Raw genomic sequence first — 12,989 nt, forward strand, 5'->3', positions numbered from 1 at the left:
AGCGAGTAGTAGTTATTCGGACGCCAAACTGTCAATTGTGCGACCTCTTTCCATGCTGGCCGCTTCCCAGGGCTCATTATGAGAAAGGTTGTTCTCTCTCCCGAATGAATGCAGCTTTTGAACACTTTTCTAGTTACATTTGGTCCCAGGGCCGAAGGATTATTTTAACCATGATCTCCTAATGGGAAACTCACTCACTTTCTTCCTAGAGAAAGAGCGGCCTTGTGATGATTCTAGCCCGTTTTCAAAACTCCAGGATCTGTGGCATTTGCAAGGGCCAGGGATGAAGTCTTTGGCAAAACAACAGAGAAATCATTTCCCTTTGGTCCACCCTGGTCCCTCTGCTTCAGTCTGCGGTGAGGTTGTAAAAGGAACCAGAAAGAAACACGCACGGTGCAGCTGCAGATTTGGATTGCCCGTGATAACCAAATTGTGATTTTTCTCTAAAGCAGTTCTTTTTGGGAAACTCGCTTTATTATACCCAGAGCTGACAACAAATGACAGCAGGATGTGGCCCATTTATTTCTGGGGAGCAGCGAGAGGTCAGTGAAGGCAGGAGAAAAGGTTACCATACATTGTATCAATAAAGTTCTATCAAAAAGGTCGCCTGTCGCCGGATCCTGCACTCTGTAGTACAAAGGGACGTTGAAAATCCCCAAGAGCCTTGACAAACCTGAAAGAAATCGATGCTGCCCCTTCACCTTCTCCCCATCTCTCTGAGGACATGCACGGTAGTGTAAATAAATCTCCGAAGCAAATCTCCAAAGCACCTTACTCAGCAAAAAAGAAATGCCGATAAATTCTCAATGGCCCGGCCTCGCATTGCTGCCAATTCCCTCCTGCAGAGAGCGGACGAGGGGGCTGCTATCCTGGACCAAAGGTCTAGAGGTTCAGAAAACGGCAGATTTGATTCCAGGGTCAGAGTTGGGGTGTGTGTGTGTGTGTGTGTGTTTTAATGTTTATTTTTGAGAGCGAGAGAAAGAGCAAGTGCGAGTGAGTGGGGGAGGGGCAGAGAGAGAGAGAGAGAGAGAGAGAGAGAGAGAGAGAGAGAGGGACAGAGGATCCCAAATAGGCTCCGTACGGGCAGCACAGAACCTGAAGCGGGCTTGAACTCACGAACCGCGAGGTCATGACCTGAGCCAAAATCAAGAGTCGGACGCTTAACCTCCTGAGCCACCCAGCTAGGGTCACGCTCCAGAAGAAGGGAAGTGCCCCTCATGCTGCGGAAGTGAAAGGCAAGGGCACATATTAAAGAACAAACAGGAATTTCCGAGGATAAGGTCAGAAAGGTGAGCTTCCCGAGCAGGGCGGTGCGAGTGTTGAGTGCAGCGAAGGCTGTAGTGAGAAGGCCAGGGGGTGCCCAGCTCTGCTACAGACCAGTTTGGTAGCAGGACTTGGAAAAAAAATAATCACTCACCCCTACAGATCACTTGACATAAGTTCAATTCTGTTTCTTCATTTAAGTTTATTTATTAATCTTGAGAGAGAGAGCTAGAGAGAGAGAGTCAGTCCTGAGCAGGCTCTGCACTGTCAGCACAGAGCCTGACGCGGGGCTCGAACCCACAAACCGTGAGACCATGACCTGCGCCGAAATCGAGAATCAGCTGCTTCACCGACTGAGCCACCCAGGTGCCCCTGTTTCCTCATTTCTAAAATCAGGTAACCACCGGCTTACAGGGTGGCTGTCACGATCACATGCACATGAGGACACTTTGTAAACTCTAAGGCGGTTCAGGATCTCATGATCAAAAACAGCTGAATGGTCACGGGCCGAATGCGTGGCTTCGCGTTTTAATTCCAACAGGTAAAAGGAAACCTGATTACCTCTTCAACTTCATTCTGCTTCTGACTCTTGGACAAGAACAAGGACGCTCAGCCAAGAAACAGGGGAAGGAACGATATGCAGGGTAGAGCACAAAGTCCCCAAATCGATCGCAAGATATTCTAAAGGGATTTACATAGCAGAATGAAGACAGATCTCACCCCAGGTGCTTGCAGAACCGGAAGATAAAATAGTTAAATCCTCCCCTGTAATACCAATGGAGTCGGGGAAATGCACTTGTCATTTTCCAATGTGGCAAAAAAGACCCATGCCTCGAAAACTCTGGATTACTGAACTTGATACACATCCTGGTCAAGAGTCTATAGTAGATTATTAAGGAATGCCTTGTGAGCACTCAGGAGAGGATGCAGCGATTATTAGATGTAAGAAGATTAGCCTCTCTTGCTTTCTTCCCAGAAGAGGTAGTTAGATTCTAAGGCTGAGGGAATCTTCTAGACACACACCGTCTGGATACGGCAAAGCACCTGTAAAGGTCTTTCAAAAACTCCCCTTGCGTCCAAGAGAATGTGGAACAGCCGACCTTTAGCGATGTCAAACCCCGACAGATCTCCAGGCTGTGACAGCAGCAGTGATGAAGTACGAGGCTGCCAGGCGGTCTCCAGGGACTCAGGTGGACTGGGGCTGGCCCTTCCGCTACTTAGGCATGCCTGTCAGCAGCTCACACGAAGGTTCTGAGACCTTCCTTCTGTAGGCGATGTGAAACTAGGAAGTAAGGCCAACCCCCTCAGTGACAAAAACCATCAGATGCCAAAAGGAGTCGGATGAAACGAGGAGAACCTATCTGAAGAGGTTAAAGGCCGAAGGAACAAAGGTCATATCCGAATTTAGCTGTCAGAAACCAGATGCGTGATTTCTGGATGGGGGCAGGGAAGCGCAGTGGTAGGACAGGCTCATCAGCAACACAAAGTCTGAAGGGCTTAGTTGACAGAAACACCAACTCGAGCCCCCTGATATGTTCACCCGAAAGGGCAACTAAAGCTTATGCTGCGCCAAAGCACGGAACCAAGATGAGATCTCCTGTCTGGTGTTCGGTTCTGGCCGCCATATTTCTGGCATAACTATACAGAGTCTGGTCACTAGGCAGAAGGGCTGGTGGTAAGATTACAAAGTATGAGCACAAGTACCCGACACGGCCAGGTTCTCTTAGATTCGGTGAGCTGACTCCGTTTCACATCTGAAGGACATCAGAATAGACGAAGATTCAAGGTGGGCAAAGGATTTTCCAGAAAGTGAGAAAAGTTCTTCATAGATGATAAAGTGGAATGTGTGGGGCGCCTGGCTGGCTCAGTCAGAAGAGCGTGAGACTCTTGATCCCGGGGTCCTGAGTTCGAGCCCCATGTGGGGTGTAGAGATTATTTAAAACTAAAACCTTAAAAAAATAAAAGAGAAGTGGGGGGAGAGTGTGTGTGTTGGGGGGTGTGTGGAAAGGTACTCCTGGAAAAGAGTTATTTAAATGGTGGAAAAAAGGCTATTAAAAATAACGTTTACAGAGTATTAACTGACAATTGCTAGGTTTCCAAAAAGGTCGACACCTTAGCAAAGTAAGTTGGCAGTTTACTCAGTTTCTGAGTTCTGAAGGTAATCTTTCCAACCGAGTATAACTATAGGATTTTAAATTCAGACCCAAAACCAGTGTTGGATTTTTCTTACATTTCCTTATTTCCCATAACTTCTGCTAATGGAACATGAATTAGATATGTAAATCAGCTTTCACTAAAAATGGAATACAGGATCTTAGTCATTTTTTCTTAGATAAAATTGTCTCCTGTTGGTTATTAACCAGCCTACATAAGAAAGAATAACTTCTGAAATGTGATGGTTGCATAAGAGTTTTCCTTTACCCCTTGGGTCAAATGAGGGGAAATTCCGTGGCACAGAAGAAAATGTATGCTGTTCCCACAGAAGAGATTCTGTTTCCACAAAGTTTGGCAATAGCGTTCTTGGACAACTAGTATCTTTCCTTTCGCACACTCATTCAATAAAGTGATTCACAAGGCAGCTCCCTGAAGTGCTGGTCATTGGCTCGGACATAGCATCACCCACATTTCCCCCCCCCTTCTGGGACCCTGAGGTCATTTCTTGCCTCAACTCTAAAGATGTTCCAAAGTGGCTGATCGTGTAGGTCAGTGAACGGCACCGTGCGGGATGCGTGGAGACGACGTACACGCTTTATCCCAAGTCTATCTTGTGGAAAGACATATGCGTAGACCGTGGGAGGCTGGGGGAGTATTTCTACCTCGGGATGTGACCAAAAGCCTTCACAGTAACGTCCAAAAGATACTAGGTGTCCTTCGACCGACGCGTGGGCTCACTAGACAGAGTACATATGCATACAACAGATGACCACTGGGCCATAAAAAGGAATAAAGCGGTTGCTTAGAGCCAGGGAAAAGAGGGGAAGTGTCCAGTGACGGATATGGGCAGAGAGGTGGTTTTTTTGGTTTTTTTTTTTGTTTTTTTTTTTTTTTTAGGGGGATAGAAAGGTTCTAAAATCCTCAACTCTAAATCCAGGACAGTACGGTATGTGGATTACAGATCAATCAAGCTGTTAAAAGACATGAGAGATTTGTAAAACCACCATTAGGGACTCATGATGAAAATGTGGGGCCATCAATTTGTAATCAGGTTACCCGGTTTAGTTTCCGTGATGAACCAATGGTCTCTTCCTTGGACTTCTTTCTTCTCCTTCCAGGATCCCCTGTTCAGTGGCATTTCAGTGATTCCCCACTCCTTTAAGATATAATTGGTTTTTAACTGCTCTTTGGGGACAGAGGGGTTGACATAACTTCAGGCTACCAGAAGTGTCACAAAAATATTAGACTGTTTCTGTATACCCTTTACCCACCTTGTCCTTAGGTTAACATCTTACTTAACTACAGGATATTTATCAAAGCTAAAATATTAACCTCAATACAATGTGAGTAACTAAAGCCTAGAACTTCTTTGGATGTTGCTAATTTTCCCCCACTCACGTTCTTTCTCCTTCTATTCCAGGATCCAATCCAAGATCTCCTTAGCTTCCTTCCATCTGTGACAGTTCCCCAGTCTTTGTTTTTCATGACTTTTCGTCTTGTGAGGAGTGCTGGTCACGTGTTTTGGGGACTGGCCCTCGGTGTGAGTCTGTCCGATGATTGCTCCTGATTCAGTTCACGGTGTACATTACTGGGAAGGAAACCCGGGAAGCGAGGCAATGCATTGTATAGGGACCAACGGTGTTGGTCTCAACCTTGATCCCTTGGCTCGAGTGGTGTCTGCCAAGACTCTCCACGGATTTAAACTTTAAACATATTTCCATACATTAAACAAATATTTATTCACTGTTCACCATGTGCCAGAGGTAAACAACATTAGGCTCCAGGGCCACGAGGCTTGCTCATTCCCATCTACAAGTCAAGACAGTTTGTGAAGCCACTCAAACACACACGTTCCTGGGGAGGCTCGGTCGGTGGTTGGGAGTCCGACTTCGGCTCAGGTCATGATCTCACGGCTCGTGAGTTCGAGCCCCGCGTCGGGCTCTGCGCTCACAGCTCGGAGCCTGGAGCCTGCTTCGGATTCTGTGTCTCCCCTCTCTCTCTGCCCCTCCCCAGCCCATTCGTGCACACATGTGAGCGCATGCTCTCTCTTTCTCTTGCAAAAATAAACAGTAAAAAAAAAAAAAAAAGAAAAAAAAGAAAGAAAGAGATTTCGACACACACGTTCCTGGCTCAGCCTCTCGGGATTCTGAACCAGTAGGTCTGAGGGAGGTTTCCCAGCAGACTGTGACAGTGGCCAGGATGGAGAGGCAGAGAGCCAGAGGACAGTGGCCCTACGTTGGAGGACACTCAGGCTAGAAGGAAGGAGGGCACACAGACAAGTCTGAAGTGATGATAACCTTTCTGGTGAGGTACGGACTCGGGGCTGTATGAGCAGCAGGGTCCCAACGGGGAGTCTGATCAGCCCGAGCCGGTCTCCAGGTGCCCGACTCTTTCAACAGCTCCGGTCTCCGTATTTACTTCTTTACAACTGTGCCACAAACCTGTGTGCGCCGAGGGAAGAGTAATGCACGGGGTTTGCGTGCATTTTGTCAGCAAAGCCACGTTGCCCAGAACAGTCCTGGCAAAAAGGGAAATTCTTTACAAGTGCAAGGCCAGGGCTGTTTGGCCGCTTTGAAATCTGTTCGAAGAAGTCAGAGCTGTTCCAGCCTCTGGCAGCATCGAGAGACTTGGGGGGGGAAAGGCAGGCAGGGGTCCCCGGCGGGGACTTCAGGCTGAAGAGGAAGAGGCGTCCCACCGGAGCCCCAGAGGCCACCCGACTTGCACCCACGGGCTCGTTCCACTTTGTTAACCTGAAACCTCTCACGACCAAGTCTTGTTTGAGCAGCTCAGTCTGGACTTATCTTATGTTCCCATCACCCCGGGGAGCTTTGAAAACGCACAAATACCCAGATTACTCCCTGAGCTCCTGATTTCCCAGGTTTGGGGCAAGGCCTGGGCATCTGGCAGGTTTCGTCATCTTCGCAGGGGTGGCGGAAGCGAGCCAGGGCTTGGACTAGAGCCTTGCTCCTCCAAGGGCGGCCCGCCTTCCAGCAGCGTCGATTTCGCCCGACCGAGCGAAGTGGATTCTGCATTTTAACAAGATTCCCAGGTAAGCTGTGCGCACGTTTAAGTCTGAGATGCCCGAGACCACAGCGTGGCCACTAGGTACGCGTGGCTATTTACATTAAAATCCAATCTAATTCAAAAGTCAGTTCCTCAGTTGCGTCAGCCCCGTTTCAAGTGCTCCATAGCCACACGTGGGCAGTGGTCGCTCTACTGGGCAACAGAGATTTGGAACGAGCCCATCATGGCAGAAAGTTCTATCAGCACTGGGCTGGGGGGTCAAATGAGCCGCAACCCTTGATGTCCAAGGAAGGATGAGTGTCAGGGAACAGAGGTGGAGGCTGCTGGGTCCAGCTGTTACTCCAGGGGTGGCGACCTCCCCTCATCCTTGGAAAACAGGCGTCCTAATAATTAATCAACACAGAGGAAGCCAAGATGGAATGAGGAATCTGATTCGGATCTGTTGAACTTCATATGCCTGCGGGACGTTCTACTAAAACAGAGGCACTGGCGGGGAAGAACGCACCGCCAAGAAGGATTCTAAGACAAGAGGCATAAATTGGGACTCTGCAGGCCAGCCAGGAACAGGATCACTGGGGCAGAGGGTGGAAGAAAGAACAGGGCTGCAACTGTCACTGTGAGTCGTCGACACACAGATGGGAGAAGGTGGAGTGGATGGGACGACCCAGCTGGGTGTGCAGGGTAAGGGAACAAGACAGTCACGCACAGTCTGTCAACCTGTGCGCGAAAGGGCCGGCAGCCCAGGAGGAGCCGGAAATCCATGATCAGAGACAGGAGGGAGAGCAGGAGGAGGAAGCTCCTAGAAATCCCGAAGAGGAAAGCAGCTAGGAGAGGGAGGCAAGGAGAAGAGGCGTTAACGACTGAATGTGACCTTGGAGGAGGAGGTACAGGGCAAGGCCGGGACCCGCCAAGGCGAGAGAGCCTGACCCTGTGAGCTTGTACGGGCTGCACAGTGGATGCCTCCTACCATTTCCCACCCCAGGCATCTCTCTGGCCCTGGTGAAGGAGCTGGAAGCTTCTGAAATGAGCGCGTGAGTGCCCACACAGAGGAGCGGGGCGGTGGAGTATCGAGACGCAGAGGGGAACCCCACCTCGTGCGCCGTTTGCTTGGGGGAGCGAGGGTTTGCGGGTTCGACAGAGGAAGACGAGGTTTGGCCCCACTCCCAAGCAGAACCGTGTGGGGACCTGTGAGTGGCCCCGTGGCGTCAGCAACTAGCAGGTAAGCTCACCTGCTCCACGTGAAGGTCGTGAAGGTACAGGTGCTGAGCGCCCCGCCCACGGCCCCGCCCCCACCCAGTCCCAGGGAGCCAGGTGGAGTTCAGACTCACCCCCGGATCTTCCAAGAGTCATACACTTGCGTCCCAGGGCTCAGGTTCAAACACGGGTCTATCACTTAGCAGCTGGGTAACCTTAGGAAATGGGCTTGTTGACTCCAGGTCTCTGTTTTCGGATTTTTTTTTTTTAATGTTTGTTTATATTTGAGAGCACCCCAGGGCGGAGGGGCAGAGAGAAGAGGACAGAGGTTCCGAAGCCAGCTCTGTGCTGACAGCAGCGAGACCGATGTGGGGCTTGAGACCGTGAACCTGAGCCCAAGTCAGACGCTCAACTGACTGAGCCCCCCCACCCCCTGCTGCTCCTGTTTCCAGATTCTTAAAAAAAAAAAAAAAAAAAAAAAAATGACAGCGTTTCCTTTTGGGGCAACGAAACGGTTTTGGAAGTTGATAGAGCTGGTGGTTGTAAAACACTGTGAACGTATTAAACGTCACAGAGTTGTTCGATTTAAAATGGTTTCTGCTGGGGCGCCTGGGTGGCTCAGTCAGTGAAGCATCCAACTCTTGGTTTTGGCTCAGGTCACGACCTCACTGTTCGCGGGATTGAGCCTGGGCATTGGGATTCCCCCTGGCTCACTCTCTCAAAAAGAAAAAAAAAAAAAAGGGATAACTATCTGCTTCATAGGGTGGTCTTGAGATTAAATGGGTCAATCCACATTAAGCAATTAGAACAAAGTCTGATGCACAGTAAGCCCTCCAATGATATTCCCTGTAAGCGCCATGAAAATGTTCTCAAGGGATCTAGACCGTTCGAGTGTCTCCGTTTTTGCCTAATGGCTGACTTTAAAACAAGCATTTATATTTAAATATGCATTTCCTTTTAAAATGTATCTCAAGTATCCTGTCCTCCACATTTTCCATCACTGAAATGGCAAGTTCCCATTTCATTAAGCTGCACTTCGTCTTTTAAAAATCATTTTAAATAGAGCATTAAAAAAAAAAAAACTGGGCTTCTTGAAATGACAAAAAAACACTGTGTCATCTTTTCTTACCCTGAGCAACACAGGAGAATACTTAATAGTACATATTGTACAAAAAGACACATTTCAAAATGAGCTGCCAGCGATTTACAATGGATATATTAATACTATTTTTATCCAAAAAGAATGGGATTAAGGAAGACATTATGAGACAGTCAAAGGCTTTGTTTCAACCGTTTGTAAACACATGCAAATAAAGACTGAAGCTCTTATCTAGGAATAAACCGGAACCATTTCATAAACAAAAGCGTATACTTTTGTGAGGCCTGAGGAGAGAAACTAACAAAAAGAAGTATGTTGGGGAAAATTCATACGATCGATGGCATCTTCCTTGGTAATTAGATTCAACAAAGGTGCATTACACCACGAGAATATTCGACACATTCCATAAGGTGCCGCGGGATACAAGAGCTGGTGAGCGGCTCCCGAAGCCAAAGGCTCACCAGCGCTGACATGATGCTGTCACACTCATATACTGTTGTAGGTTCAATTGTGTCCCAATAAAAACAGGTGTTCAGATCCCCACCTCAGGTACCTATGAACGTGGCCGTATGTGGAAACAGGACCTTTGCAGATGGAATCAAGTCAGGACGAGGTCATACTTGATTAGGGTGGGCCCTCACGCAATGACTGGTGTCTTTACAAGCAGAGGGAAATTGGGACACAGAGGAGAGACACAGGGGAAATGTGAAGGCAGAGGCAGAAATGCTTCTACGGGCCGAGAAATGTCAAGGATTGCAGACAGCACCAGAAACTAGGAGAGGGGCATGGAATGGATTCTCCCTCGGTGCCTTCAGAAGGAGCCAACCCTACAGGTCCCTTGGTTTTGGACTCCCGGCCTCTGGAACTGTGAGAGAAGAGACTTCTGTGCAAGCCACCCCGCTGGTGGTACTTTGTTGCGGCAGCCCTAGGAAACGGATACACGCACCATCTTGGGCACACCGTCTTCGAGGACCAGGAGAGACTGAATAGAAAAGGGGGTCAAAGGCACAGGCTGTGAAGGCCTTGAGCTGTGCGGCCTTGAGCCGGGGGCTAAATCTCCCTGTGTCTCCGTGTCTTTGTGGTTCAGTGGGAACAACAGAATCCACCTCACATGGTCGTCGTGAAGATTCAACAATCCCTCCCCTCAAACCCCGCCCCTCTGGCCTACTTTTTCACTGACATTTCAGTATTTCAAATATGGTAGAACCGACGATGCCTAAATTTCCACAAAAACCCGAGTTTCGCAAGCAAGAGAATCAAAATCTATTTTTGTAATCTCCAATTGTTACTAGAATAGCCCAACAACAGAAAGGCGGGAATAGTTCCAAGTATGTTTGAGCACAACGAGCACAGACAGAGGGACAAACATCCTCCAAAGCAATAGAAATGGGGCAGATGCGAGAAACGAAGATGCAAGGAGGCAGAAGTAAAGCCTCTCTACGTGGAGCTGAGCGAGAGGCATTCATCGGACAGTCACGGACACGCAGGATGCATGGGAAGACGCAGGGAACGATCAGGAAAGGCATCGTGACAGAGGCGATTCCTAACGTGGGTTTGAAGCAGAACGGACCTACGAGATAGAGGAAGATCGGCACAGAACTAGCATGGGTAGCGACTCAGTAAGGTAAATGTCAAATCGCCGTAAGAGCGAGCAACTTCACTCCTCGGTACGTACCCCAAGAACTTAAAACAGGTGTATAAACAAAAACCTGTACACACACGTTCACGACAGGCCACAGAAAGGAACGAAGTGCTGACACGTGCTATAACGCGGATGAACACACAAAACCTGATGCCAAGTAAAAAGCCAGACACAAAAGGCCACACGTTATATGGATCCATAATCGGCAAATTCTGAGAGACAGAAGTGAGGTCAGTGGTTGCTAGGGGCCGGCGGAGGGGAAGGTGAGGCACAGTTTATGGGGTTTCTTTTGGGGGGGGGGGAACCAATATTCTAGAACCAGACAGTGGTGCTGTGGATACAACATCGTGGATGCGCTAAATGCCCCCGGACTGTGCAGTTTGAAGTGATCAGTTGGTAAGTTTTATATGTGTTTGATCATAAAATAAACTGAACGAAGAGAACAGAAGCAAGGAAAAATTCCACAAGAATGACGAAAAAGCCATGGTGAGTGACACAGAGCAATGGGGTATAAGGAGAGAAAGGAATTAACGGTGATGCGTTTGTCACGGAGAGGAGATTAACTTGATACAGCACTTAAGGCAATCCTTTAAAAAAATTTTTTTTCATGTTTATTTTTTGAGTGAGAAGAGAGAGAAAGAGCGTGAGCAGGGGAGGGGCAGAGAGAGGGGGAGACACAGAATCCGAAGCAGGCTCCAGGCTCTGAGCCGCCGGCACAGAGCCCAACGCGGGGCTCGAACTCACGGACCGCGAGATCATGACCTGAGCTGAAGTCGGACGCTTAACTGAGCCCCCCAGGCACTCGGCTTTTGCTATTTTAGGAGGTCACAGATGAATTGTTGCTGACTGGTTATTCATCAAGGAAGACACCCAGGTGGACACGCAAGGTATCTACCTCTTTGCCGTCACAATTTCATGTCTCACTTGTTAAAAATTCCTATGTACAAATGTTCTCTGGTCAATGCCCACCGGTCCTGCGTTCCCAGCATAACCGGGCACCCAGGAGCGGTGCGCCCTTTCGGAGCAGGCGGTGGCACGGAAAACTCTCAGCTGTCTATGAGAACTACCAGGGAACTGGACGTCAGTGCGAGGGGCAAATGGTGGGATGGATCCAGCCAGACGGGCAAAGGTGGTCTGGAACAATCTACCGCTGTGAACCTGGCCTGCTGCCGACTCTGAAGGCATAAGGAACCTGCTGCAAGCCTGGGCAAGCTCAGGCACAGCGTATCTACCTCCGAGCACTGGGGACGGCGGACAAGAGAATGGCTGTTTCCCAGTGGGACTCAGCGTCCGCTAGAGAGTGCCATATGCACGACTGGAGCGGGCCTGTTGTTGGACAGCGTCTGAGATGACAGCACGCCCATACCACAATGCCGTGTCATCCCCTGTCTAGTTCCTGTAATAATGGACAAGCCACCGGAGCCGTCTGAGAGCATCAAGTCAACTCCCAAGCTCGGGGGCGGGTGGGGAGCCTGGGGTTCATAGGAGTACACGGGCAACGCCAGACTATTTTCCGGGTGATGCCATGTCCAGCTGTGTTTCAGTGTCACTACAAAGCCTGGGGCACGGGGCAGGAGAGGACACTTCCCCGACCACCCCTTCCCACGAAGCAGCTCCTTGCCACACCCACACAGCTGAAGACCAACTAGCAAATGCAGCCCATCTCGAAGCACAGATGACTGGACCACCTTCCTTCTGAGCAAGTAATGCTCTCCATGTAGAGGTGACACGGGTCCTTTAGACGTGCAAGAGGGGACTGCGATATGGGACAAAACAGTGGAATGAGATCTCAACAGTCTCGAAAATGTAAAATTATGGCCCACCAAACCTTACTCAGAGCACGTAAACCTGACAGGGATGCTGAGGTAGAGGGTTTACTTAGGGCGCCCGATGAAGCGTTCGAGTTCCTTCCCCAGCAGTTTAAAAAAAAAAAAAAGGTTGCAACACATGAAAAGATGCTCAACATCACTCGCCATCAGGGACATGCAAATCCAAACCACAAGGAGATGCCACCTCACGCCTGTCAGAACGGCGAAGATCAACAGCCCAAGAAACAAGTGTTGGCAAGGATGCGGAGGAAAAGGGGCCCACGCGCACGGCTGGTGGGACTGCAAATTGGTGCAGCCACCGTGAAGGACAGTATGAAGGTCCCTCAACAAATTAAAACTAGAAATACCATGGGATCCAGTAATTCCACTATGGGATATTTAACCAAAGAAAACAAAAACACTAATTCGAAAAGATCTACACACCCTGATGTTTATACCAGCTTTATTGACAATAGCCAAACTCTGGAAGGAATCCAAGTGTCCATCCATAGATGGATGGATAAGGAAGATTCCATTTTATACACACACATTTATGTGTGTGTGTATGTATATATATATATGTATGTATATATATATGTGTATATATATATATATACATATATATACATATATATATATAGATGATGGAACATTACTCAGCCATAAAAAAGGATGAGATCTGGCCATTTGCAACAACATGGATGGACCAAGGAGGTATCATGCTGTAAAAGTTAGACAAATACTGTATGATATCACTTATATATGGAATGTAAAAAAAGGCAACAAAAAGGCAGAAACAGACCCA

Source organism: Herpailurus yagouaroundi, unplaced genomic scaffold (genome assembly GCF_014898765.1).
Source record: "Herpailurus yagouaroundi ecotype Mexico unplaced genomic scaffold, PumYag 67690, whole genome shotgun sequence".
NCBI classification, from domain to species: domain Eukaryota; kingdom Metazoa; phylum Chordata; class Mammalia; order Carnivora; family Felidae; genus Herpailurus; species Herpailurus yagouaroundi.